The sequence below is a fragment of the Acomys minous genome (genome assembly GCF_964271855.1).
Source record: "Acomys minous genome assembly, chromosome: 10".
Classification (NCBI taxonomy): domain Eukaryota; kingdom Metazoa; phylum Chordata; class Mammalia; order Rodentia; family Muridae; genus Acomys; species Acomys minous.
The window spans coordinates 10,460,362-10,475,066 of record NC_140491.1 but is presented as its reverse complement, the minus strand read 5'-3'; the positions used below and the strand labels follow the sequence as shown (position 1 = coordinate 10,475,066).

General features: G+C 37.6%; 1 long non-coding RNA gene across 1 annotated transcript in view; it reads left to right on the top strand.

Moving 5' to 3' along the window:
* LOC311606649 overlaps positions 1 to 14,705 on the top strand; it is a 38,690-nt gene that overhangs the window by 3,706 nt on the left and 20,279 nt on the right. The window lies entirely within an intron of this gene.

Genomic DNA, 14,705 nt, shown 5'->3' with positions numbered 1-14,705 from the left:
CACTCTCTCCTTCCATCCCTTCCCCTCATACCTAATCCCTCCCTGGTCATTGAAATTCATCACACATTTTTACTCTTGCCTTTCATTGAATTTATTTACTTCCATTGCAGATAATTTCCCAACGCTCCCTAAATGACTGATGTGATACATCTCATTATGTGTAATTGAAAGCTGCTTTATGAAAGTGGATGCAAAGAACCTTAGCACTAAACTGGAAAGAAATTAGGAGCCTGTTTTAGCTTTTAACTTGCAACTCTTTCCATATTAGTGGCTGGTATTATTATATTGGTATGCCAATTTGTGTCCCTTTCTCCGACGGCACGCATTTGTGTCACAATAATAACTCTGTTAAATACCTTTGAGTTTTCTATCTTTCTATTACTCTACTGCTTTACATTACTATTGACAACAACCTTAGTTGACATTTATATGTTCATTTTAAGGTATAGAATGTGAAGAATAGAATGCTAAGCAATTTGCTTAAAATCTTAAAACCCCTGCCTGGTATATTGTGACTATAACTCACAGGCTTCCTCTCAGTCATTTTAATATGTGTAGTTAGAGGAAGGCATTGGGATGGCTCAATGAAGTGACAAGTAAGCGTAATACAATTGAGCTACACGCACATGATAAATCAATAAGGAACATATTGAGTAAAAGGACATACAACAACACTTGTAAATAAATAAGGACTACGCTAATAGCAATGATATTACTAAAACAACCTTAGTCTTGATGTAACAATTTTAGATAAATTCACTTTAGATAATTATTAAGTTCCATTCTAGAATATAATATGATGCTACCATCTTTTTTACCTTTTTTTGTAACAGGAAAATGGTCCTTGTGTGTGGACAGTTAAGTCAAGTGAGAGGTGATGAAAAAGAAGGAATATAAGGAGACACATTTTTATTATAAATAATATAAACCAGATAAATGTGAGAATTCATACAGTAGGACAAGCCTCGCTTGACCAAGCCTCCTCTCATAAGAGACCAGTTCCAACATGGATTTGGGAAACACATTTCAAGCTGGCATGGATTATTCTTTTTTACAAGTCACACCAGTAGAAGAATTTTGTCATCACTTTCTGACTCACAAATATACATGTGAAACTTTTGTACTTTGGAGTATATAAAGAGTCACAGAAACAACAGCTTCTAGAAGGGTAGAAACAAATCATTTTAATTAAAATATGAAAATCAAATCATTTTGATATTTTAAGAGTTACTCGTGGCTCTACATTCATATCCCCAGTTTATTCTAGAGCAATGGCTTATTATTTGGTAGATTTTTGCAGAAATGTTAATGAATGAATATTAGGAAGCCCTTCTGTTAATTGTGAATTGTGTGAGGTTTAGTTCATGTATGATGTTTACTGGTCCTCTGAGTGTATTGGAACTTTGATACTCGTTTACTAATCTGTGTTCAAGTTTTTTCTTTTTTTTTTATTATATATTACATTTCACATTTCTGTTTATCCTCCTGACAATGCATGTCTTCATAATATTAGTTTTTAAAATGCACCACTCACCTCAGTGTTTACAATCAAGAAATATGTCATGTAATCAGGAAAAGCTATAATTTGCCTATATAGAATTTTCAGAAGCAAGAAAAGCAAGAAGCCTTTATATCTTGGATGAACAGGTGAATTTTTGTCTAGCTTAAGAACTGTGGAAGTAAGTGCTTATTTCCCTATTATTTTGTTTTCTGCTTGGGTGGTAATGTGATTTCTCTAATCTAAAGATGACTCACAATATATTTTCTAGAAATAATAAGCTGGAGAAATTTTCTATAGGAAGGGAAGAAACTCCGTATACTCGAGAATTTATCTTGATAATAAGAAGTGAGAGAAAACAGAGAATATCTTAGTCTTTAAAAGGCAAAATGATTAATAGTAATGTATGACCTAAGCTATGTAAATGGAATCACATGAAGACATTTAATACATAAAAGGTAAAAAGATATTCCTATTTTCAAAAAGGAAGGAGGAATTATGTACAACAAATGACAATATCAAAAGAATCCATAAGGGTTGTGGAATCATGAAAATGCAAAGATTAGCAAACACAATTTCAGGTTTGGGAAACAAATGGAGAGCATCCAATTGTGTCTCCAAGTCTATAATGTTTGCTAGCTTTGAATATACCTTATATAATGACTATATGTGTTATTAATCAATGTCTAGGGAGTAGCTGTGTCACATTTATGAGAAAGTAAAAGTTTCAGTGGACAAGATATGTCTATTAATTCAACTGGAATGATGGTGTACTATAGTTAGGGGAATTGAGAAAACAATGTATGATTTATTTATTCCCAATAAGGTGAAAGGAAAAATAATACATATTGTAACTCCCATGACAGAGCCACTCTTGCCTTCCATGCTCAGTTTTCACCCAAACTTTCACACTCTAGTCTCCAAGGAATGCAGAAGTTTTAACTTTTCTTTCTTGACTAATCTATTAACCTAAAGGTTTTCTGGTTGCATCATATACTTTTCCTCTCATCTGCAACACAAATACAAGTACATTCCAGATCTTGACCACAGTTTTGTAACAAAAGCTCTTATCTCTTCTTCTTTTCTAAAAAATTATTTTTGATTTATGTACTCACTTTACTTCGTGATTGTAGCCCCCTCCCTCCTCTTTTCCCAGTCCCTCTCTTTGGGACTCTGTTGGGTAAGGTTGAAGTCTGACTTCTCTAGATAGCCAGTTGTGTGCTTGGTCTATGTTGGTGGTTTCCTTTTCCTCAGTGGGGTTCTCACTCTATCTGATCTGGTAACTCCAGGTTTTGTAAGGAGTATCACATAGCCCTCAGGGAAGATTAGAGGCCAGACCCTTTCCTGATAAGGGACTTCTTCAACAAGCACAGGTAATTAATTCCTAGAAGTACTACACCCTATCTTTAGGAGATCCTAGCCTCCAGCAAATGACCTCTAATCCTACGCATCGGATTCATGCCCTCACACCTAGGATAATTAAGTACAGGCTTCTCCTTCTTGTGCTAGGTCCATGTTACCGCCTGTAAATGAGGTAATGTACCACTATATGCAGATTAAGTATTCTGGCACCCTTCACACTAATGATACAGACACATTCACCTTCAAAACCCCTCCCCACTGGCCAAGGTCTATAAAATAAAGGCTGCCTGGTTTGCTCTCTTAGGAGCTTGCTTGCTGTTGTGTTATGTTTTTTGTTTGTTTGGATGTTTTGTTTTGTTTTGTTGATTTTTCGAGACAGGATTTCTCTGTGTACATTTGGCTGTCCTTGACTCACTTTGTAGACCAGGTTGGCCTTAAACTCACAGTGATCTGCCTGCCTCTGCTGGGTTTGCCATTGCTCCACTATTACCTTCTTATACTCCATTTATTGAGGGATGTGGGCCCTGTGATCAGGCAGCCACTGGGCCCTGCTCCACCCCTGCCTCTAGCTCAGTGCTGGCCCCTGGTGTAGCACTGCCAGACCTGCAAATCAGTGGGTTTCATCTGCCTGCTTAGCACAGGGACTTGAACAAGGAGCTTGGTATCATCATGGGCCAGTGGGGTTCTTGAGTCTCTACTACCCTCTGAGACCTGCAGTCTTATCCTAAAAGAGCTTGACTGTCAACACCAGTGGAAACTCATTTCCCACTCCCGCCCTCATACACACAATCCCTACCACACACCCCAACCCCTTGAGACTGGGAACCTGACCCAGGTCCCAGGCCGTGGGCCTCACCCTAAATCTCTCTAGCTTCCATGAGCAAGAAATGGTCCATTGGGACGTTTGCTCTCAAGGTCCATCTGTTCTCATCCAGAGGCAAGCAGTGCCTGGACTGACCCACAGGACATGAAATGTAGGCCTTCCCCAACTGGACAATGAACAACTCCTTCCCACTTTCTTCCTCCTATCTTCCCTCCCCTTCTCCTCAGGAAAGGGGAATCCCTCCTCCCCCACTAACCCGCCCCAGCACATCCTATCACATCAGGACTGAGCTCATCTTCACCCATTGAGGCCAGGCAAGGCAGCCCCATTAGGTCACAGAGATTGAAAGCAAACAACCGAATCCCTATCATAGACAGCACTCACTCAACTTCCTAAGGGACCTACATGAAGATCAAACTGCCCATCCGTTACATTTGTGTAGGGGGACCTAGGTCCAGTCCATGCATGCCCTTTGGTTGGTGCTTCTGTCTCTGTGTGCCCCTATGGGTCTAGGTTAGTTGACTTGTTGTTCTTCATGTGGTGTTTGTGTCACCTCTGGGAGGTCTGTTTATCCTCCCAGCCTTACCACTCACCCACTGCTACCCCCACACCTCACTCCCCAGTCCCCCAACCTCCTTACTCTTTAACAGGACTCCCCAAGCTCAGCCTATTGCTTGTCTATGAGTCTCTACATCTGATTTGATGGGCTTCTGGGTGGGGCTTCCTTGGAGGGCAGTTATGCTAGGCTCCTGTGTGTAAACATAGCAGAGTATCCTTAATGAAGTCAAGGGAGTTGAGAGGGCTTGGGGAGAAAATGGAAACTAAGGGTAGCACATAGCTGAGACAAACTGAAGACAATTTGAAGTCAGGGTATGCTACAGAGAGGATATGAGGATGTCTCTAATTGACTGGAAACTGAGGAGGAGGCCACCTTCTAGCCCGGCAGGACCTACAGTGGTTGGAGGGGAACACCAATGAACTTACAAAACACTCTACCCAAAATTTACTCTGCCTACAAGATATGCAGAGATACAGATAGAGTAGAGGCTGAGGGAATGTCGAACCACTGCCTGCCCCAACCTGAGACACACTGCATGGGAGAGAGCTAACCCTGGCATTTATCTCTTTTTCAAAGGATAATGTTTAATGATTCCCAGCCCTGCCCTATTGACTAGGAGAATGTATCCCAGATACAAGTATTTCATTTCATGGCTAAGTATTCTATTTATGTAAAAGTTGTCACATATTTGGAAAGTTTTACTTAATACAGAGCAGAATAAAATCACAAAGTACAGCATACATATGTATAGGGAAGTGGAAGACTAGAAGTGGATGTTGGTTAAAAATTGCAGCAGATTAAGCACTATGAAGAAACATTAAACCATTATCTTTCCAGGTAAAAAATAAAGAAAAAAATTTTAAATGGATATATAACAAAAAGAATGTAAAATCTGAAATTGTTCAAAGATGTTGCTACTATGAGCAAATAATCAAGAAGAATCATACCAGGTTTATTTTTCTCATTAAATCCTTCTAGATTTTTTTTTCACTTTTTAAATTATGTTCCTCTGTATACTGTTGTCTAATTGTTTTCTGAAATTAAAATGTAGGAAATCTTAAGTAAAAAGAATAAGACACCAAAACACTCTCTAATAGTGGTTGGAGCCTACTATAGGAAGGTAGACATAGGGTTTTGTAGAATATTCATTATGAACAAAAATCCAAGAAGACAGACAATTCAAGGACTAATATATCTCAGTGTTTTACATATCTACATTCAATCGATATTGGTGGGTGAGTTTATAAGAAATACATTTGAGTTCCCTGGACTCCATGCCACACTCTTCCTGTGTGATAACAATGCATTGAGTAAGCACAACTCCTTATTTCTATATTAAGTTCTTCATTCAGGTCACTGCCAATTTTATTAGGCAGAGCATGGGAGAAGTAAAGATAAAATTAAAAATATGTATTCTAGGATAACTTCTCATGTTATGGCTTGAGGGATTCTCTTGGGAAAATCCCACATGGCATCCCCATTCAAGTCCTCAGTCCTTGATTACGCAACTGCTCCCAGTCCTGTAAGTACAGAATCAATTATCGGTCTCTGTGAACTCAAATGTGCTCTGCAAATTATAGCTGCCTGCTTAAGTTAAACCGTCTCTCCGGACCTTCAGGAAAAAAAGTAACTGAATGATGTCCCCAAATATTCTCTTTAACTAGAGGCTCTCAAACATTAGGGCATATAAGAATCAATTGTGAATCTTATTTAAAATGCAAATTGCAGAATTGCTAAGTTCAGTCCCCAGAGATTCTGACACACTAATTCACTAATGCTGCTGCTGCTGAGAAATCAATCAGCTTCTCCTTCTCTCTGCACTCCCTCTCTTTCTCTTCCCACTTAAACTGAACAGAAGAGTTTGCGTGTAAAGAAAAAGAAAAGAAAAGCAACTTAAAAGAAGTGCGCATCCGTGCAATGTGTTGCTACTCATCACAGCAGCTGTATTTTATGTGACCAATTCTTGTCAGTAATGGACACAAGAAAAAAAAAATGCCATCCAATCTTTTAGCAGATACATTCTTTGGTTTGTGGGTAAAACTGGAAGCAAAGTGATCACTGCTGCAGTAATATTCCATTGCTGCACCCTTACAATGTCTGAAATGAACAGCACAACGGAGCTCGCAGATGATTTCCATCATGGCCAATGTTTTTCTAGGTCTCACTCATCTATCAATAGCCTATTTTGAATATTTCTTTTGAAATTAAGTAAAAAATTTCTTAGGAAGAGATGTAATCTGTAATGCTTGCACCTAAATTTATTTTATATTAATGAATCCTTTAAAGTAAAACTGTTAGAATAATGCTAATTTGCCTGCTTATCAATATACTTTGAATGATTTCAATAATCACACGACCTTCAAAAAGCAACATTAACACATTATATGCATCATCCAAAGACACTGGCAATTTAAAATATATGACTGCAATCTTTTGAGATATATTTGAAAGGATACTAACATGAATTTAAAAATAATGCAATGTAAATGAAGTTATATGGGGCAAAAGGGCAAGATTGTTAAATACTCCTTTTCACATAGAATGAAAACTTTAATTACATCACTAAAGCACAACAAGAAGCAGTAAAATAATAGTTTGACTAATTAATACTACTATGTACTAACGTATATTATTTCAGATAATTTTACCAGCTTATTAATGTGCTAATTAGTAACATTTCAATAGGAAATTTCAATCCCACTTTTGCTTTTTCTTAGCAATTGTCAAAAATATTAAATTCTAGTAGAATTACCCATAAAGAAATACATAACTGTCAAGAAATTACTTTCTGTCATTTCCTTTTTTTTCTTTTTTGACCATCCAGCTAGATTCTTAATAACTTTTCATCTTGGGTTTAAAATATTTTATGATGTATGAGGATAAATTATATATGTATTATCAAAATTAACCTTGATTTATTTTTACTTTTCTGTATGGTTATTAGAAAGCACACTGTCATAGCCGGGTATCATGGAATACACTTTTTATACCAGCTACCCTAAAAAATTCCGGTAGCAAGAAAGTAAGGTTCAGGCTAGGCTGGGCAAGTTAGTGAGATCCTCCCTCAATGTAAAATATAAAATGGAGTATTGAAAATAGAACTCTGTTATTGAGCATTTGCCTACTCCTTACTGGGCCCTGATTTCCAAACATAGGGTTAAATAAATAAATGAATAAATTGCTGTTTTAAAATTTTTGGTCACTTGATCTGCATCTATATGTTTGTGTGCATAGTTGTGTGTATGTTCATGTGTGCTTGTGTATATGTACTCATATTTGTGTGTTTCTGTGTGTTTAATGGTGCTGTGCTCTGAAACTAGGCAGAGACATGAGCTTGCTGCTGGCTGTAATTCATGGTGCTAGATGGTGCAATGTACTGTTCTGGAGTAAAAAATAATCAGAATTTTCTTAGCTGGCTGTTAACTCTTACATTTATCTTAACTTTGCCAGCATGAATAGGTGAGGGGCTCACAAAGTTACATTCTCGGCTAAGGAGCTGTTAACAAGTGTTGGGTTTCATTGAAGAGACAGTCATTTTTCTTCAGATATGGCACTTTCCAGGATAATTTCCAGTGGATGATCTTGTATCTATTTACACACCTGCCAGACTTATTGAAACCTATGGGTTTAAAAAAAATACATGAGTATGTGTGAAAGTCATACCCCACTCTCCACTCAACTGTGGAGAATGTCCTGTCCATTGGCTAGATCTGGGTAGGGGTTTGAAGTTCATGGCCTGTATTGTCCTTGGCTGGTGCCATAGTTTGAGCAGGACCCCTGGGGAGACCTGGCAGCACTCAGAGGAGGGATAGCAGGCTACCAAGAAGAGACTTGATACCCTATGAGCATATACGGGGGGAGGGGGAGGAAATCCCACTCAGGAACACTCATAGGGGAGAGGAGTAAGGGGAAAATGGGAGGGAGGGAAGAATGGGAGGAAACAAGGGATGGGATAACCATTGAGATGTAACAAGAATAAATTAATAAAAAAAAACTGCAAAAAAAATGTGTGAGTATCAGCACTCACTTTGATTTTATGGTAATAAAAAAAGCCATTAAACTGGAAAAACAGATTGTGAAAATGAAATCAAACTATCAAAAAATACATGAAATAGGGATAGGAAAGTGGAAGTGTACATTATTCTAAGATATGAAGGGTAGGAACTGGCAGAAATATGTTTTTTAAAACATTATAACTGCAATAAAGTCTCAAAAGGTACACAAAAATAAAAAATAAGTCTATACACATGGCTTAAACTAATTTTGTGTGTGTGTTCAGTCATCCTAATTGTGATTTAAATCAAAAATGAAAGTTGTGAGTATATAAAATACTCACATATTTTAATGTATTTGTTACATTTATCAATTTATTGATGCCAGGGAGGATGCATGAAAGCCATGGCATACACTTAGCGGTCAGAGGACACCCTGAGTGGGTCGGTTCTTTCCCCTACCATGTGACTCTCATATACTGAGTGAAGATCTTTAGGCTTCATAAAGAGCACAAGCCTATAAGCAATCTTTTGGCAAACACATGCATATGGAACTATCAAGCTCCTGAGTACTATCTGTCACCATACATAGTTATCCTGTTATTTATTTATAGTAAAAGGAAACACTGGCATGTTTCAAATATTTATTTGAAATATCCATTATTCCCCTCTGTAATCAGGCTATACTCCTGTATATGGAAAACCTTGTAGTGATGGCTGTATAAGGGTCCTATCAGGAACAAATTCATTCAGCATTACCTTGGAAATCTCAAGTTATGTTTCCACATAGTTCCTGAACTCTTAAAACTGGCAGAGAGATTTTAAATGCCAGCAGCTGCAGTAGAGACATAGCCAGCAATAGAAATGCTGGTGTTCCTTGGCTCTGATTCCCCTGCCCTCTGGGGTGTGGGCATTCTGGTTTTTTTGTTTTGTTTTGTTTTTGTTTTTTACTCTCCCTAGAGATCTGGTCTCACCTCTGTTTCTGCCCTCAGGAGGGATGGCTCTGTCTTGGCTTCTGTCCTCAGGACGACTTTGGTTCTTCGTATCCTTCACAAACTACTTTCACCCACCTGCAAAGAAAGAAATGCCATAAATTTTATACATTATTCTACTCCAAGCCAGGTCCAAATCAAGATACAAGAAAAATACCAGCCACTTAATCTTAGATGCAAATATTTTATACTTAATTTAAAGAGGCTTCCTTAAGTACCTCTATCTATCTATCTGTCTGTCTGTCTGTCTGTCTGTCTGTCTATCTATCTGTCTATCATCTCTCTACCTAACTATCTATCTATCACTTATTTATGTATTTTTAAAAATCAGGCTCATGTGAACTGGTAGAATAGCTGGAATTCCTAATTGAAAGGAGGAAGAATGTGAAAGACTAAAATGACATTTTCCCCCCCTAGGAAGATAATGGTTTTCTAAGCAAATTAATAATGTAAAGGTTTTTCAGAGCTAATTACAATACTTTCTTACTTGATCATTAAAGCAGTTTTCCTTTGCTAGGCATTATTTAACTAACCTAGTTTAGTCATAGCATGAAGTAATAAAAGCGTTTTAAAAAAATATGGCCTATTATTCTATCATTATTTTTTGGCTTACAAAGAGTTTTGCTGGAAATATAAAAAATAAATTAGACTCTAAAATTGCTTTAGTTTTAACAAGGTACTGTTTCTTTTTAAAGCAATTATTTTAAAACTTAATTCAAAGGAAAATTGTAAATTCTATGTTTTACTGAGTACTTGACCAAAATTTGAATATATTTACCTGGATATCGCCAGTGGCTAGACAAAATATGATTTCCAAGTGCATGCTCAAAGTAGATAATTAAGAATTTAATATACTTTTACCTTGGTAGATAATATGAGCAAATTTAATTCTGAACTCTCATGTGTTTTCCTTAATCTTTTTTTTTGGTGAATGTAATAGATACCACTAGGCAAACACTATGCATAAAATTGGAAATCACAGGTTAGTATACATCATGTGTTTCTGCTATTATACTTTCCAATTCTGTAATAATCTCACCAGACCAAAGAGGCCACCTGCCCTTTCCCCAAAACTACATGGTATGTATTGATCGGACAACAGAAGCCTAAACTATACCTGTCTCAGGATTACTAGTCAGGCCCACAGTTTAGCAGGGAAGCCTATCTCAATGCTAAAGGAGATGATGTCAAACATGATGACAAACTCCAGCAAATATGTTTCCAGTACAATATCTCTCTGCTTTATTGTGAAAACATACAAACTTTCCAAAGCAATACTACAGAGCTGGAAAGCAGCAAGCAGCCAAGGTTTTATAACTGACAGCACTGAGAGCTTGATGCCTCAATGTACTCAATATGAGTAGCTCTTGATTATAGATCAAGAAAATAGTATCATGTTCCCCAGAGATGCTTAAGTCCTGACGAAGATCACACGTTCATTGTGTACATGCTGCGTGGTTTTACCTAACCTTATGGAGACTTATATTGCTCTGTCTTGGAATTTGGCCTGGTCATAGTCTAGCAAGCACAATCAGGTGAACATGCCTTTTTTTTTTAATTCTTTTTTTTCCTCCTTTATTAATTTATTCTTGTTACATCTCAATGGTTATCCCATCCCTTGTATCCTCCCATTCTTCCCTCCCTCTCAGTTTCCCCTTATTCCCCTCCCCTATGACTGTTCCTGAGGGGGATTACCTCCCCCTGTATATGCTCATAGGGTATCAAGTCTCTTCTTGGTAACCTGCTGTCCTTCCTCTGAGTGCCACCAGGTCTCCCCGTCCAGGGGACATGGTCAAAGGTGAGGCAACAGAGTATGTGAGAAAGTAATATCCCACTCTCCACTCTACTGTGGAGAGTGTTCTGTCCATTGGCTAGATCTAGGTAGGGGCTTGAGGTTTACCGCCTGTACTGTCCTTGGCTGGTGCCTTAGTTTGAGCGGGACCCCTGAGCCCAAATCTGCCTATCATAATGTTCTACTTGTAGGCTTCTAGGACCCTCTGGGTCCTTCTACTTTGCCTTTCTCCCATGATTCTCTTATCTAGAGTCCCACTAGATGTCCTCCCCTCTGTCTCAGTTTCCTGGTAAGTGAAGGCTTTCGTGGGACATGCCCATTGGGCTAATATGCAGATATAAGTGAGTATATACCATTTGAGTCTTTCTGCTTCTGGGTTAACTCACTCATTATGATCATTTCTAGCTCAATCCATTTATCCACAGATTTCGGGAATTCCTTGTTTTTAATAGCTGAATAGTATTCCATAGTGTATATGTACCACAGTTTCTTTATCCATTCTTCTATTGAGGGACACTTAGGCTGTTTCCATGTTCTGGCTATTATGAATAAGGCTGCTATGAACATGGTTGAGCAAATTTTCTTGCTGTGTGCTGGAGCATCTTCTGGGTATATTCCAAGGAGTGGAATAGCTGGGTCTTGAGGAAGCCCTATTCCCATTTTTCTGAGATAGCACCAGATAGATTTCCAAAGTGGTTGTACTAGTTTGCATTCCCACCAGCAATGAAGGAGTGTTCCTCTCTCCCCACATCCTCGCCAGCATGTGGTGTCGCTTGAATTTTTGATCTGAACATGCCTTTTTAATAGTCCACTCTGAGAACTGGAAACAGAAGGTAATATTTACAGAAAGACCACTGTAGCCATATTGCCTGTTGCTTTACTCACTTGTTCAATTTTACTTCAATGTTTCTACACTCTCTTCTGCTTATTGCCCCGCACAGAGCACTACAGTCTGCCGGTACCTACATATTGTTTTTGATTTGACTGTCTAGTGGTCTGTTGGCTTCATATATTCTCACATTTCTTATCCTTGCCTTCTTGTCAAATCCTGTAGTTTCTACAGTTTATACTTTTAATTTCCCTCAGAGGTCCTTATATAAAACACATGGACAACTGCTTGTTCTGTCCGCCGTACTGCTTGAACGCTCTTGTGGTGTACAGTCAGTATGTATTCTGTAGTTAGCAGCTGGCAAAGCCTCACAGCTTGCTATTGGCTGTGAAATCCTAAGGAAGGAGTCAAGACTGTGGATACTGTGGATATGATCATATTAATTTGAAATAGTGGGACAGGATTGTCCGTAGTAGAGTTTAAGATTAAGAGACATATGCCTCTTATCAAACCAATAAAAGCCTACTATGAATGAAAGTTTTATCGGTGAGGCAGATAGACTTCCAATTTGATGGACAGTCAATCGATGAAATACATACATAGTCAGAAATAGAGGATAAAATTACAATTGCTTCATTTCCACTACAGATAGAAGGTGTCTGGAACAGAGGGAGGGAGCCTGCTTCTTTCTTTTACCCAGAATTATTATAGACCAAAAGTATATTCTCAACTTGGGAACTGCAATTTGGTTCTACCACACCCTAACTACTATAGCATAGTTCAGTCTTTTCTTTAATTTTCTCCATTCTTTAGTGCACATAATTTCTCTGGATAAAGAGCAAAAGCAGGAGTGGAGAGATGACTCAGAGGTTAAGAGCACTGACCGCTCCTCCAGAGGTATGGAGTTTAATTCCCAACAGCCACATGGTGGCTCAGAACCTGCTATAACGTGATCTGAGGCTGTCTTCTGGCCTGCAGGTGTACACACATACTTGCAGGCACAGTATTATATACATATTAATAAATAAATCTAATTTTAAAAAATACAAGCTAAAACATATTATTTTTCATCTGAAGTTAGTGTTCTGTTTTGGTTAGCATCAAATGGAGAAGGTATTTGGAAAATCACTAGTTTTAATCTAATAGTGGGAATGCTCATTCAGTGTTCACCTTTTATAACAATGACTTATTTTAGGCTTATTTACTATGCATGCAAACATGTATGTATTTATGTACATATATATGTATGTATGTAAATTTTTTCATAGATCTTCTGATTGAATATGGTTATTTTTAATTGGTCATTGCCACTAGGACAATTTTATTATTATATTTACTTTTTTTCATGTAACTGTTAGATTTAGGGCAATCTGTCTTTAAGTTCAATTTCAGTAAATCATTCTTAAAATTTGAATAATTTAATAATAGGTTTCTATTAAGTCAAATATATTGAAGTGTACCTAAACTTTTTAATTAATGCTAAAGAAAATGAGGCAGAACCTTTAAGCTAGTATATTGAAAGGAAGTTAGGTTCTTAGTGGTGTACCTTAAAAAATGACAGTAAACGAAGTGAAATTATGTAAATATATTTTAATTAAAAATATAATTAAAGTTTGAGCATAATAATGCACACATTTAATCCCAGCACTCTGGAATCAGAGGCAGACAGATTTTTGTGACTTTGATTCTAGCCTGGTCTACATAATTTCAAGGATTTCAAGGATTTCAAGGATAACCAGGTTACGTAGAGACCCTTCTTAAAAATTATTGTTTTAAAAAAGGATGCTTACACCTTGATTCTCTCAGCTTTATCTCCTAGATGGTATGTAAATTACCTCACCTTTAAGGAACTCCCTAGGTAGTATGCTGTGATGCCATGAATCTGTAGACAGTACTCTAAGTGACCATAAATGGAAATTTCAGAAACTACGAACCAAAGTAGCATCCCCTTTGTATGTCTATTACCATCTGTTTTTTTTTTATCACAATCATGCTGATGTAAAGCAAAGTCTAAAATTCTTCCCAGAAATATTACCCTCCACACATGCTTGATCATCTTGAAATGAAATTAATGCTCTCATCTTTCACATCTTGCTCTTCCTCCTACTTTCTTTCTCATTTTCCTTTCTTATTGCATCTTTTATATAGAGGAATTCTAATCCAGCAACATGACTTCTGTGGCAAGGGATCACATCCAAAGACCTTCTAAGTCTATGTGATCCAGCTGGTAGGCAGACATGCCATGGATTACAGTATGCTCTGTCATATACTCCATTAGTACACACCCTTAATCCCAGACAATGTAGGTAAGGTTAGTTTGTAGAAGGATGGTGTCATTTTTGAAAGTGGTGTCTAACTGAAGGGCAGACAAAGTGACAAATCAAAGAAAGATTTGACAGAGTGAGTCAGATACAAGATAAGCCCAAACTCTCATGAGAAAGAGTAGTGATTTGAAAGAGCAGAGAAGAGGCATTTGGACTGGACAGTTTTATAGAGACAGGTTGCAGACTGTACAAACTAGACTCAGGTGAACACAGAACAAGCCAGAGAATAAGACAGAAAATTAAATGCTGCCAGAATTAGTTGTAGGCCAGGAAGAGCAATTGAGTTACAAGCCAAGAAAAGCCAGTATGAATAATTCAGCTTGGAGAGGAGTCTGGGGCACAAAACCTGAGTTGAAAAAGCCACAGAGAGTTCAGAAAGAGCTAGAAAGGGTTGGGAATGGTTCATCCCCTCCTCTTAGAAAATAAAAACAGCCTGTTGCTGTGCCAGTACCATGCTGTTTTAATTACTATTGCTTTATAGTACAGTTTGAGATCAGGTATAGAGACTCCTCCGGAGCACCTTTTATTGTACAA